Genomic DNA, 13,303 nt, shown 5'->3' with positions numbered 1-13,303 from the left:
GGAGGAGAAGTGCAGGTAGCTCAATAAATGCATCCAGAGAGTGGCTAATAAGTACAATGAGAAGGGACTGTAGGGTTACAGATACAGAACCTTAAGTGCTGGGGGGCCCAGAGGCAGTGCTAGGGCAACTAGACAAGCAGGAGCATGAGCCCTAGTTCTGTGGGTGGTCGGGTGACCAGGGCATGGAGCAGTTAGGGACATCAGTCAGGGAGAGGAAGAGAGAACACAGAAGTGAAAAGGAAGGTATTGAGTTGCTTCCAGAACTGGAGGTGGTTCTGCTCAAGTCTGAGAGAGTCAGGGAGGCTGTTCCAGAGGGAGGGCCCAGCCGAGGAAAGAGATCTACCTCCCACTCTCTGCTTGGAGAAGCATCTGACCCTCAGAGAGTTGGAGGTGGATGAGCGTAGAGCTCAAGCAGAAGATATCTAGAAAGAGAAAGTTGGAGATAGTGCAGTGCCAGGCCCAAGAAAACATCGCGGAAGATGCAAAGCGTCTTGAACTTGATCCTTGCAGCCACTGGGAGCCAGTGAAGAGATTTCAGAACTGGAGAGGTATGATCCCTGGGCTTGAGGCCAAGGATAAGTCTTGCAGGCCTGTTCTGGATAAGTTGTAAAGATCAAAGAGTAGAGGCAGAAAGATTTAGAAAGAGGCTGTTGCAATAGTCCATCCTAGAGAGGACCACGGCTCTGGAGACAGTGAGCTTCTGGGAATACGTCTGAGGAGGTGCAGCTGAAAATGTGACTTCTTAGAGACGTCAGAGATGTGAGGAGAGAAGGAGAGGGTGGAGTCAAAGATGACACCAAGGTTCTTAGCCTCACAGGAAGGAGCAGGAATGGGACCCAGGGTGGGTGGCCAGAGAGAGGGGAAAGGAGGGTGCAGGTGCTCCGATAAGGAGGATCTCAGCCTTACTGGCATTAAAGCAGAGATCATTGGTGACACATCATTCCTGAATTGCGACCTTGACAGACTGGAATGAGAGAAGGAGCAGAGGTGGCTGAGGGGAGCCTGAAGGAGAGCTGTTTGTCATCGGCATAACACCGAAGGTTAGAGCAGAATGTAGCGATGCAGTGGGCAAGAGGTGCCAGATAGTGGTTGAAGAGCCAGGGAGAAAGGTTAGACCCATGGGGCACATCAAATGTAGAGGGAGAGAGAGACAGAAGAGAGGAAAGACCCCAGTTGGACCTGGGACGGTTGGCCAGTGAAAAAGGAGGTCAACCAGGCAGGAGCCTGACCATTGATTCCCAGGTTGTCACAGAGGTGATTGAGCAGGATGGCATGGTTGACTGTGTCAAAGTCAGAGGATAGATCAAGGAGAATGAGGACAGAGGAAAATTAGAATCAAGATTAGAGAGCAGGTCTTCACAGGTGTTCAGGAGAGCGGTTTCCATGCTTCTGCCAGCTCTGAAGCCAGACTGGTGATCGGTATGAAGATTAAGTTGGGAGATAGCCAGCTTTTCCAAGAGTTTGCCCAGGAAAGGAGTGATGGAACTCGGGTGATAGTTAGTCGGAGAAGAAGGATCGGCAGAGGGTTTCTTAAGAAGGGGATGCTCAAGGGAGTGCTTAAGTGGGAGGGGAAGGTTCCATTGGCAAAGGAGTGATTGCAGAAATCGGCCAATGCTGGAGCAATGGTATCAATGTGGTCCTTTATGGTTTTGGATGAGCAGGGGAGAACCTGCTTTGATGAGACTTTCATAGATCAGACTTGTCTACAAACCTTGTCAGAGGTGAACAGGGTAAAGGAGGATAAAGGAGGAGGAGAAATATCCGAAGACAGGCATGGGTGGTAGAGGAGGAGGAAGAGGACATAGAGGAAGAGAGAGTTGACAGGATGTCCTGAGTTTTAGTGGTCAAATGAGAGGCCAGGGCCGTGCAGAGAGTCTGGGAGGGAACAAAACAGGTAGAGACTGCAGCACAATTGGCCAGCTCCTTGCAGATTTTGAAAAGTTTGGTCAAGTTGTTAGATGCTGCAGAGATGCGGGTTTGGATGACAGAGATTCTGAACTGCCTTTGGAGCAGGCGGCAGATCAATTTGTCAGAGGGTGCGCATGATGCCCTCCATGTCCACCCAGCCACCCTACACTTGCGTTTTAAGGATGACACAGTCAGAATCGTACCAACAGTTGCACTTGGATGTGGGCTTCAAACAGATCCTCATGACAGGGGCAAGGACGTAAAGAATGTTAGAGATAGAGAGATGAAGGTTAGAGAGGGCTTTGTCAGAGTGTGAGTCAGACAAAAGTGTAGGAGGAGGAGAGCAAGTAGTGGCAAAAGCCTCAATTGACACACGCTTCATGAGCCGGATAACCAAGAAGGTGGGTGGCAGTGCTGGGGTCGGCTTGACCTGAGGGATAGAGAGAGAGAGGTGGGAGGAAAGGAGAAAGTAGTCACTCCAAGTGTGAGGAGTGGTGAGAGGATTATAGAGGGGGAGGTCTGAAGAGATCAGAACATCCAGGGTGTGCCCTGCACAGTGAGTCGGGCCAGAGGGAAGAATTGAGAAAGAGAGTCTTAGAGGATGTGAAAGAGCCTAGAAGAGGGCCTAGTAACATCCAGGTGGATGTTCAGGTCACAGAGTAGGAGAAGTTGAGAGGCAGAGGCAAGGATGGAGGAGGAGAGGTCAGCCCACTCAGAGAGGAAGAGGGCACCCTGGCCAGACAGCCTGTAGATTGTGGCCACAGTGAGAGATAAGCCAGGAGAACAGAGCCTGCAGACCAGGCATTCAAAGGAGGAGTAGTCCTGCATTGGAACAACAGCAGCAGGGATCCACTTCGGGAGAATAAAGCCTACAATCGCACCAGGACGGTTGATTCTGGGTTCAGAGAGGATCTTGTAGCCATCATGAAGGAAAATGTCAAAACTTGTGACAGAGCTGGCCGTGAACCAAATCTCAGTGAGATCGAGTACTGTGGGATGTATTTACCCATGCATCCGAGCCCTACCTCAAAACTGTGCAGTACTGACATGGAAAACCTCATGATGGCCAGAGCTTCCCAGAAAATGCACAGGGAAATGCATGAAGAATAGGCTGCCACTCATTTTTGTCGATGTTATGGGCACAGAAGGACACTGCCTAAAACCACCATTGGACTACCCACACAGTAGTCTGAAACCATTGGGAATGGCAATGCTGATTGCCAAAAGCAAACCCATAACTGTTGGGAATTCATTTTCTTAAATCCCAAAAAGGGGTGCAGTACCAGTACTCACCACTATCCAAAAGCCGGCGTTTTAAAACCACCAGATTTTGTAGAAAACTGAATAAATGAACCCAAAACATGCCAAAGAAAGACTTACTGAGAGGTGGATACAATGTAGAGTTATATTCTGAAGTGACTTGAAGGTTTATAACAAGACTGGCTGCGCTGTGGATTTCAGCAGTTTAAGTAAATTTGGACTGAAAGACACTAAAAAAAATCTAAATGTTTAAATTGACTGAGTGACCTACTTTTGAGTGTCACATAGGTTGCAATTGTTTAAATGTCATAGTTTTAAACTTAGAATCAGCCTTCTAGCTGCATATGTGAAAATGTTTAGTTTTATTTGAATGCAGAAACTGGGGAACAAAAAGTGACATTTTATCTGAAACCTGGCTTAAGGAACTGAATTCTGCCTGGCAACTACCCCCATCAGGAGTGAAACTTGAGTCACAGCTGTGTTCCCAGGCCTAGCTGCCCTTTTGCTGCTCACACTAAGGATATGCCATCTATCTGATAATTGAATTACCTGTGCTCTGCAGGAAAGTGAACAAAGCCCTGTCCTGGCTCAGGCAAAGGTTTTATTGGCAGGAGTCGTAAATGGTCGTAAAAAGTGGCTTCCTCCTGAGGAAAGGGGAGGGGCACTGCCTGTGAGAGCAAGCTGGCTTGGCAGAACTGGAAAAACCAGTATTTCTACCTTGTGCTGAGAGGAAACCACACCCCTTTGGAGCCAGAACATAACTCTAAAAAGATGAATAACTCATAGAGCGGACATGTGAAACTTTTATAAATGATACCATAATTCTTGTGATTTTTCTGCCCACAGTTTAAGAGGTTTTTAGAACCGGTGGTATGTTCAGGGGGGTGTTAGCGGAAAAGTGGATATTACTCTAAATGTATGCATGTTAAAAATCTGAAACTGCATCAGTTAATGTCCATACTCCCTGCACACATGTATGTAAAGTTGGGTCAATGTCAGAAATTGAAAAATCAGTTAAAAAGTCAATTATGTGCCATTTCTGAATGCAAGCTCTTAGAAACAGCAGATTTGGACAGAGACATGGCTAAATTCAGCCACACCATGTATATGTAATTTCAAGCAACTGTGTAACTGTGAAATATGTCTTTTATTATCAAATATAGAATGTGTGCAATCTGACAGAGGAGTGTCCTATCTGCAAGCCATAAAATGACATCCCTCTGACTCACAGTTCATTCCCCAATCAAATGATAAATGGAAGTTTGACCAATTAGAAGCTGAGAGAGAGGTAGGGTCAGTGATGCTAGAACACACCCACATTCTAAACACATAAAAGCAGACAGACAGGACAGATAGGGACCTTCAATTCCATCTGCAGCGGGACGCTCTGCCGGAAAAATCCATACTTTACCTCCATCAAACCTTCAGAGAGCAACATAGAGACTTCAAATCCATCAGGCCAGACCAGAAGCAGAGTAGAGCTGACCTGTTAGCAGAACCAGAGAGAGCTGACCCAGATCACTGTGAAGTGCAGAGACCAGAGGCGAGTTTAAAACCTGACCAGATCCATGGCGAGGCCCATTTCACTCAAGAATATAGTGTGAGTACCTAGAAACTGTGCAGAACCAATCTCCTAGTTAAAATAATATAATTCAATCTATTTGATCTAAGTAGAACTGCCTCCTAACTGTCACCTGTCATTTGTAAAGCTGTCACTTGTCATTTCCTAGTTGCAAGCTGCACTTGTCTTTTTGAACTTTAAAATTTCAAATCTGAAAAACGACCTTCACAAAATCGCTCATATCTCCGCAACCGTTTGTGCTAGAGACTTGAAGCTGAGATCCTAGGCTTTCCTAGGACCCCAAAACGATAGAGATAGTCCTTGTGGTTCCTCTGTAATAGCGCTCGGCGCATCCGCGAATTTTACCGCGATTTGCAAATTTCTTCACATGTAAAAACTGCTGCTGCTTGCCTTCCATTTGCCAGAAATTTGTTTAACCTGCTAACTATCCCTGCTCATTGCTAGTGTGAGCCTGGACTAATATTAACTAGATACCACTCACCCTGAACCTCTGAAAGGGAATTAAAAAGCATTTCCAGCATATTTCTCATCCATTGCTAGCACATATCAAAGCATTTGGGCCTGTGTTTTCAAAACTCCTATCTGTGTTTTAAACTTCTGTTGTCTAAGCTTGGGGGGGATTGAACTGATTACATTGAGTGCATTTCTGAGAACTGTGTGCTTTCCTCCCATTCCCTTGCATTGCATAAAGAGGGGGGGAGTGAATAGCCAGAGAAAAGTGATTACATTGTTTTGTTGAAATCATATTGAGTATTTTCTATACTGCATTTCATTCATTCAACCTTGCATTTCCTTGAACCCTATAAAGCATTCTCTACCACATTATACTTCTGTACCTATTTACCAGTGTGCTACCTTATCCATTTCATCTCAACTCCTTAGTAATTATAAAGAAGTGTGCTAGTGCCAGATTCTCCGTTGTTGATCTTTATCATATCAGATTAAGTGTGCTATTCAATTATTAATTTATTATAAAGTGTGATATATATATATTTTAAATTATCAAATAAACCTTTTAAACTTGCAAAACAGAACTACTTCTTGGCTCAGTGGGGTCAGGGGGATTCCAAGAGAGGGGTGTTATATAGGGGTAGTCATCCAGAACGCATGAACTGGACATAAAGATATATCAATAAGGGTTTTCATTCAGTATTCTAGACTAGGCGTTAACTTAGCTGTAGTGCTGAATTGAATCCTCTTACAAATTGGGGGCTCGAGCCGAGACGTTGGGTTAGATTTACCACTTGTGCAGCTTAATACAGTGTGCTAACTGACGGGATACATACATCCGGTCGGATCACCACGCTGCATTACGCTGTGAAGCATTCCTCAAAAGGGACACCCCAAGAAAAGTTCTGTTCTGCAAAAATAAAATACAAACTTCTGTAAGTCAGGACAGAGACCAATCTCTAGAATGACGACCTTAGTAGACATGAAAATGGCCAGAGAGCACCTCTTGCATAAGCTATTTGTGAGAGGTGAATGGACCGAACAGGGCCAGGATGCGTGGTTGCAGGCAATCACACAGCAGGTCACTGAAACAGGGTCAGATATATATAGAGATCAGGGTCCATTACATGTGGCCCTGAGCGAACTATATATGGCTCCTAAAGCCAAAGAGGAACACAATAAGATTGCCAGGATAGCAGCATACCTGTACCTATATATGGGAGACATGCAGGATAGATGTGCTGAAAGCCAAAATCTGGCAAATAGGCAACAGATGGTGTTAGAGAAGGTCCAATCTGACCTGGTCTCTTCTGAGCAGAGGCTGCAGAGGAGCCAGGAGTCAGAAAATGACAGCAGACTGTACATCACTAAAATAAAGGAGGATATGGATGTGCTGCAAAAGGAAAAGTCAGAACAGGATACCAGATTTCTGGCCTTGCAGAAGGAACACCAAGAAGGTTTGGACTCCCTACTGCAAAGCCAGAAAAAGCTGGAGCAACAGCTAGACTTCAATAGGGCATGTGCTGAGCAGGTAGTCACCCTGCAAAGCCACCTAGATAGAGAGAAGGCAGAGAGCAACAAACTAATTCTGAAAGACCTGGATACCCAGGCAGAGTTTGATGAGGAGCGCCAAAAAGCTGGTGCCCTTCAACGGCAAAGGGACGACCTGGCGGCACAAATGCAGGCTCTTAGTCAGGAAAGAGACGCCATAGGCCAGGAAGTCTGCCATCTAAAAAGAAAAATGGAAGAAAATCACCTGGCCCACCAGGGACTGGGTGACCTCCAAAAAGAACACCAGAACTTGTTAGAGCACACCAGGAGGGTGGAGGATGCTCTAGCAAGAAAGGAGCAGGCCAATAGGGACACAGCTCAGGAGGTAACCCTCCTGCAGCAAAGACTGGCCCAGTGCTCCAGGACCAATCAGGAAACACAGAGAGAGAATGAAGCTCTCTGCCAGCACAATGATAGGCTCCAACAGCAGGTAGCGATGCAGGAGAGACTGATAGAGTCGAGTAAGGCCTTAACTGAGGAACTGAAGGCACAAATGCAGGCTCTTGCATTGCAACAGGGAGCAGGGGCGGATAGAGATGAGGTTCGCTGGGAAATGGAAACTCCGGAGCATAACCTCAGGAGCCCTAGTACCAGAGGCCCTCATACCTCTCAGTCCCTGGACTCTGCCACCCCCGTGTCCCCTGGCGCACATGAGCACAGGGCCACAGGGATGGCAGATTACTATCCAGCCAGAAGCATGGGGCTCATAGGCCAGTACCATCCAGGAATGGAGGGGCGGGCATCCGGGTATGGGCACCCAAGCATGGTGCAATTCAGTGGGGAACCCCGGGAGAATAGGCCCATTAAGGGCATCCTGAAAACCTCTGCCCAGTTAGGTCAGTGGGGGGGGTACCCAGCAAATCCTGGCAGCAAGGAGGAATCTGAAGACTCCTCTGAACTGCGCAGGACACAGGAGACCAGGTCCCCACATTCTGCCAGCCATTCCCAGGCTCGCAGAATCCGGGAAAACCTGGAAGAACAGACGGGAACCTCTGGGAGCAGTGCCTCTGAGTCCGAGGATGAATGGACAAGGGTTACCCGAACCAAAAAGGCCAATAAGGCAAAAAGGGCCTTGCTTAAGGACCCCTTAAAGCAGATTAAGGCGATCAGGAGCGTCATCACGCCTTACCATAAGAACGCTAAGTATTCTGTTTGGGAGCACTTAGAGTTGTTTGAACAAATGATGGAGACTTTCCATTTGAAGGACAGCCAAAGCTGTATTCAATATGTAAAGTGGACCTTCTCCCCGGAATACTCCAGTTTCTTTGCAGGGCTGAAGGACCAAAATCATTTAAGATGGTCCACCTATAAGGCGGCCATCTTGAAACATTTTTCTGTTCACAGAAATCCTCAAGAGGCTCGCAAGGCAGCCTACAATTTGCAATGTGGGGAGGATCAGGCCCCACAAGAATTTGTGCAGGAGTTAAAGCGTGCTTTTGCACAGACCACAAGAAGGGTGCGCACGGATAGCAGGGAATTTATAAATACGTTTTTCCATGCCTTGCCCAAATATATCATGACCCAGCTCGTGAGGGATTTTCACGAGAAAAGATCTTTAGACTGGGTCATTGAACAGGCTACCCGGATCTATGAGGTGCAGAAACCGATAGATAGCAAAAGTAATGCCCAGAAAAACCCCAAAGCCAACAGCACCCCTGCTGCTGCCAAGGTGGCAGAGGTAAAGGTCACCCCCGTTTTGGATTTGGAGATGGGGGGCCTAAAAACCTACCTGCACCTAATAATGCTAGGCCCAGAAGGTCCTCGGGCCAGTCACAGACAGGGAGCCAAGGAGGCAGCCCCACAAATGGGGTCCCTCGCTCTCCTGATTATGTAAGTCCCCGTTACAAGGGAAATCGACCCATCCTGGGTTATGTGTGGACTCCTCCAGCCCAAGGGGGGGGGGTCCAGCCAAGCACCTAACCCAGGGAACTTCCCTCCAAACTTCCCACAGGAGGGCAGAAATTTACCAAACCCTGGGCAGAACTTTTTCCCCAGATATCCACCCGACTTTCAGCCCCAAAACCATCCATCCTTCTTTCCCCAATTCCCTGAGCCCAGACCACTGAATCCGGGAGAGGGGAGGCCAAGGGTGGAGGGGTACCCAAATCTTCCCAACCCGGGGTATTACCAGAGGAGGGACAGCTACCCTTCCCGGGATCAGCCCAGGGGAGAAAACAGGGCCCCGTATCAGCCTGAGCGGGTTTCCCAGTTAGAGCGCCAGGTTCAAAACATGGCGCGGGACCTGGGTCACATACTGAGGGCTCAGCAGAACCCTCAGATGGGCGTGCCGGCGCAGAACGCACCCAACTATGGACCTGGTGCTCCAGAACAATGACGGGGGCAGCACCCCGATAACACACCGGTCCCCAGGGAGGAGGCACAAGGGGAAGGGGGGTGTAAAGCCTTGGAGGAAGCTTCCTTCCTCACTTGTAAACAGCCCCTGGAAACCCAGGAACCGGAAACAAAATCTCTTGCCCCGGAAAGTCTGCCTCCTAAGGAGCAGAGGGGGGGTAGGAGAAACAAAAGACCCAAACAGACTCAGTTTGAGGAGGAGGTACAGATCTTCCAATTTGAGGGAGAGGGATCCTCAGAGGATCCTGGGAAAAGGATCTTCTCCTTCAGAGAGGGGGGAACTCCTCCCAAAGAAAAATGGGTCCCTAGGGATGCAAATCCAGACTGGGGAGATGTGGAGACTGAGCTACCGCCGCCCACTATCTCATCCCAGAACAAACAGCAAGAAAACCCCCTGGTTCAAACCCATCCTGGTGACTGCCTCCAAAAAGGGGGGGGCGGCCCAGAACCGGAACCAGGGGAACCCACAATGGCTCTGATCTCCAGTTGCCAACTTTTTCTTTCAGATTCCCAAGGCTCTCCACAGAATTCTGCCCAAAATTCTTCTCTCGCGATGTCCAAAACCAGAAAGTTAGCCCACCAGTTGTCCAAAAATGTACATTATCTGTGCCCCCTTGAGGAGAAGGAGGGAAGATATTATGCCCCGGTACAAGTACAGGGGCAGGGTACAATCTCGGCACTGGTGGACACGGGATCTCAAGCTACCCTTCTGTCCAGAAGGGCCTTTGACGAACTGAATGCAGGAAGGGGAGAGAATTACCAAATTCCTCTCACCTCTCTTCCTGGACAACTACAGAACTTTGACGGGAAGGAAATTCCCATCGAGGGGACGGCAGATTTGGACATTAAAATTGGGCGACACAAGTTGAAACACCCGGTCATAGTTGTGACCCCAGAGGGCACCCCTTGTTTACTAGGGAATGACCTCCTGAGAAGGTTGTCACCCCTAATAGATTGCGTAAACAGGGTCCTCTGGACCCAGACTAGCCGACCAATAAAATTAAAACAGAGTGTCAACCATGTTAGTTTAAACGGCACCTGCCACATGGTTGAACAAAAATCTGACCAAGTAGAATTTCACTTCCAGAACAACCAGATTCCAGACGTGACAGTAATAGCAGTAGGACAACAGACTAGTGATGGGGGGTCCTCTCTATTTCTGAAAATCAACCTTCCTTCCAGTCTAAAGTGGTACTCCACGCTGGAAGGAAACACTCTGAAATTCTATACCAATCCACAATCTGAAACTCCCACGCCTATAGTCCAGAAAGATGTGAAATCAGCTCAGAGCCTGGCTGATATTCAGCAAATTGGAGAGCAGTTGTTCATCCCTGTTCAGTTAAATGATGGGAAGGACTCTGTTCTCGCTCGAGTGTGTGTGAACAACGGTAAGAGCTTCATCAGCGAAGCCATGTTTCGCCAACTCCCAAAAGATCCAGCCATTCCCCCCTTCAAACTGATAGACAAATGGGAAATGGAACTGGAAGCACCTAATTCCAAACATCTCCTGCCAAGCAGGTGTATGCTCAAAATCTCCATTGGCAACAAGAGCATAGTCCACAATTGTTGGGTCGTGCGAGACGTCCCCGCCGCCTTTTACTTAGGCAGTGACATTCTCAATCGCTTTGCCATTAGTTTGGACCTAATAAACTTCAAAGCTTGGTCCCGATTAGCGGATAATCCCATGGGCTTTGATGATCCAGAAAAAGCATTTAGGTCAGCTCAATTGCTACCTTATGCAGTTGAAATTCAGGTTAAAGAGGAAGTCACCATCCCAGAAAGGACCCGACAATTCTCCCTGGAAGTGAAAGTTAAAAGGGGACAAGAGTTGAAAAACCCTGATGCTTACATACATCTAAATGCTTCTCTCCAACAGCAAGGGTTGGGGGTAAACCCAACACCATTAGTCAACATAGAACATGACACCATTCTAATAGAGGTGGATAACAGCGACTTAAAGAGTATTACTCTAGCCGCAGGCACCATTATTGGAATGGCGGTTGATGACCGACATTTCTCCATTGATCTTGTAAATGAACTGTTAGGACCAATCCCCAAGGACTGTGTTGACAGTGACAGTGAGGACAATACAACACCAGACAGGATTTTTACCCGGCATGGGGGGAACTTCCTGGTGTACACTTCCTGCCCCTATGGTAAGGAAGATGTGACGTGTGACTTCAGGAGGGATGAGGTGATTTTCCGGGTACATGAGGGCTGCCTTTCCCACCTGAAGCATCCGGTCCAAATCAGCACTCTGACCAGGGACTTCTCCACCCAGCTGGAGGAGGCCGCGGAGATAGTCAAACCAGAAGTCTTTCCAGGCTTCAGGCAGATGGTGGAAGAGAGAGTCAACCTAGCTGATGCCTGTGTGACTCCGGAACAAAAGCAAAAGTTGAAACAAGTTTTCTTGGATTTTCAAGATCTCTTTGCGGTAGACTCATATGACTGTGGCCGCACCAACATCCACACAACCACAATCCCCACGGACCCTGGCATGACTCCTGTGTTTGTGAAGCAATATCGCTTGCCTCTCGCATCAATGGAGTCCCTTACTGAAATAATTAAGAACCTTGAGTCCCGGGGAATAATCCGTCCCGTCCACAGCACCTTCAATAATCCGGTGCTGGGAATATTGAAGCCAAACGGCCAGTGGAGACTCTGCGCCGACCTTAGGGAGCTCAACAAACGGGTCCATACTTCCCGATGGCCTCTGCCCTACATTGACCAAGGGCTGGCCCAGATTCAGGGGTCACAGGTATTCACTGCAATAGACCTGACCAATGGATACTGGACCGTGCCTGTCAGTAGGGAGGACCAATACAAACTGGCTTTTACCTTTGGGGGCCAGCAGTACACATGGACCCGGACTCCTTTCGGATACCTCAACTCCGGCAATGAATTCAACATTTTCCTACATAAGGCCATGCCCGACCTGGGTGCGAGGGGTAACCTGGCTTATGTAGATGATGTCCTCATCAAAAGTTCATCTGTGGAGGAACACATAGCGGAGATCCGTTATGTTCTGACACAGTTGAGGGCCGCCGGAGCAAAACTTTCCTTTCAGAAAGCACAGTGGTGTAGAACCCGTGTTAATTTCTTGGGGCATGAGATTACTCCTCAGGGCCTCTGTCCCCAGGAAAAGAAAGTGGAAGCACTTCAGAAACTGAAAGACCCCACAACTCTGCGGGAACTAAGGAGCCTCCTTGGACTGACTAATTACAGCAGAAAGTTCATTGAGGGCTACGCAGAGATCACCAGACCCCTGATTCATCTCCTAAAGGGGGGGGTCAAGTGGGAATGGGGTCCAGAACAAGCCGAGGCAGTAAAACAACTCAAAAGAAGCCTCTCACAAGCGCCTTGCCTAGCTTACCCGGTCAGAAACAAGGAGTTCTTCCTGGAGACAGGGTTCTCTAATACGTGCTTGACGGCAGTATTATATCAAAAGCATGACAAGGTCAATAAAGTAATCTCCTATGCGAGCAAAACTTTATCCTCTGTGGAGGAAAAATTCAACGATTGTGAGAAGGCACTCCTGGCAACGGTGTGGGCATTGAAGAATTACCGCCCGTTTATCCAGGGGGAACACATCATAGTGGAGACTCCACACCAGCCTCTGCAATATCTCCAAAGTGACAGAATCCGGGCCGGAAATGTGAGTAATTCCCGAATTACTTCCTGGATTCTGTCAATGCAAGGCTTTCCTGTGGAGGTCAGATATGGCCAAAACAAGAAGAGTCCCCTCGCGCAAGGTCTGGCTGACTTGCATGATTGTGCCAGAGAAAACTGTCTCGAGGACGAAAGTCTAAAAATAAAGGACAACATGGAGGCATACCTTAATTCCCCACACAAAGTCTTTGAAGAAGACAAGTGTGAGGGAATGCCCACTGTCTATGTGGATGGATGCTCTTACCATGTTGACAACGACGGGGAGAAAGAACTGGTGGCTGGCGTAGGGAATGCATGGGTGAATGAGTCCCCAGAACCCTCCGCTGGATACAAAATTGGTCCCCGAAGTAGTCAGGTGGCAGAATTGATGGCTGTGCATCATGCCATCCTCACTGCTGTCCAGCATCAACTCCACAAACTGGTCATAATCACAGATTCGGATTATGTACGGAACGGGTTCGTGGAGCACCTGGTTAATTGGAAAACCAGAGGCATGTTATGTGCTAACAACAAACCCTTGAAACATGGGAA

The sequence above is a fragment of the Ambystoma mexicanum genome, chromosome 13 (genome assembly GCF_040938575.1).
Source record: "Ambystoma mexicanum isolate Mex_15411 chromosome 13, UKY_AmexF1_1, whole genome shotgun sequence".
Taxonomy (NCBI): domain Eukaryota; kingdom Metazoa; phylum Chordata; class Amphibia; order Caudata; family Ambystomatidae; genus Ambystoma; species Ambystoma mexicanum.
The sequence above is the reverse complement of the archived record's forward strand: the minus strand, read 5'-3'. Positions refer to the sequence as shown.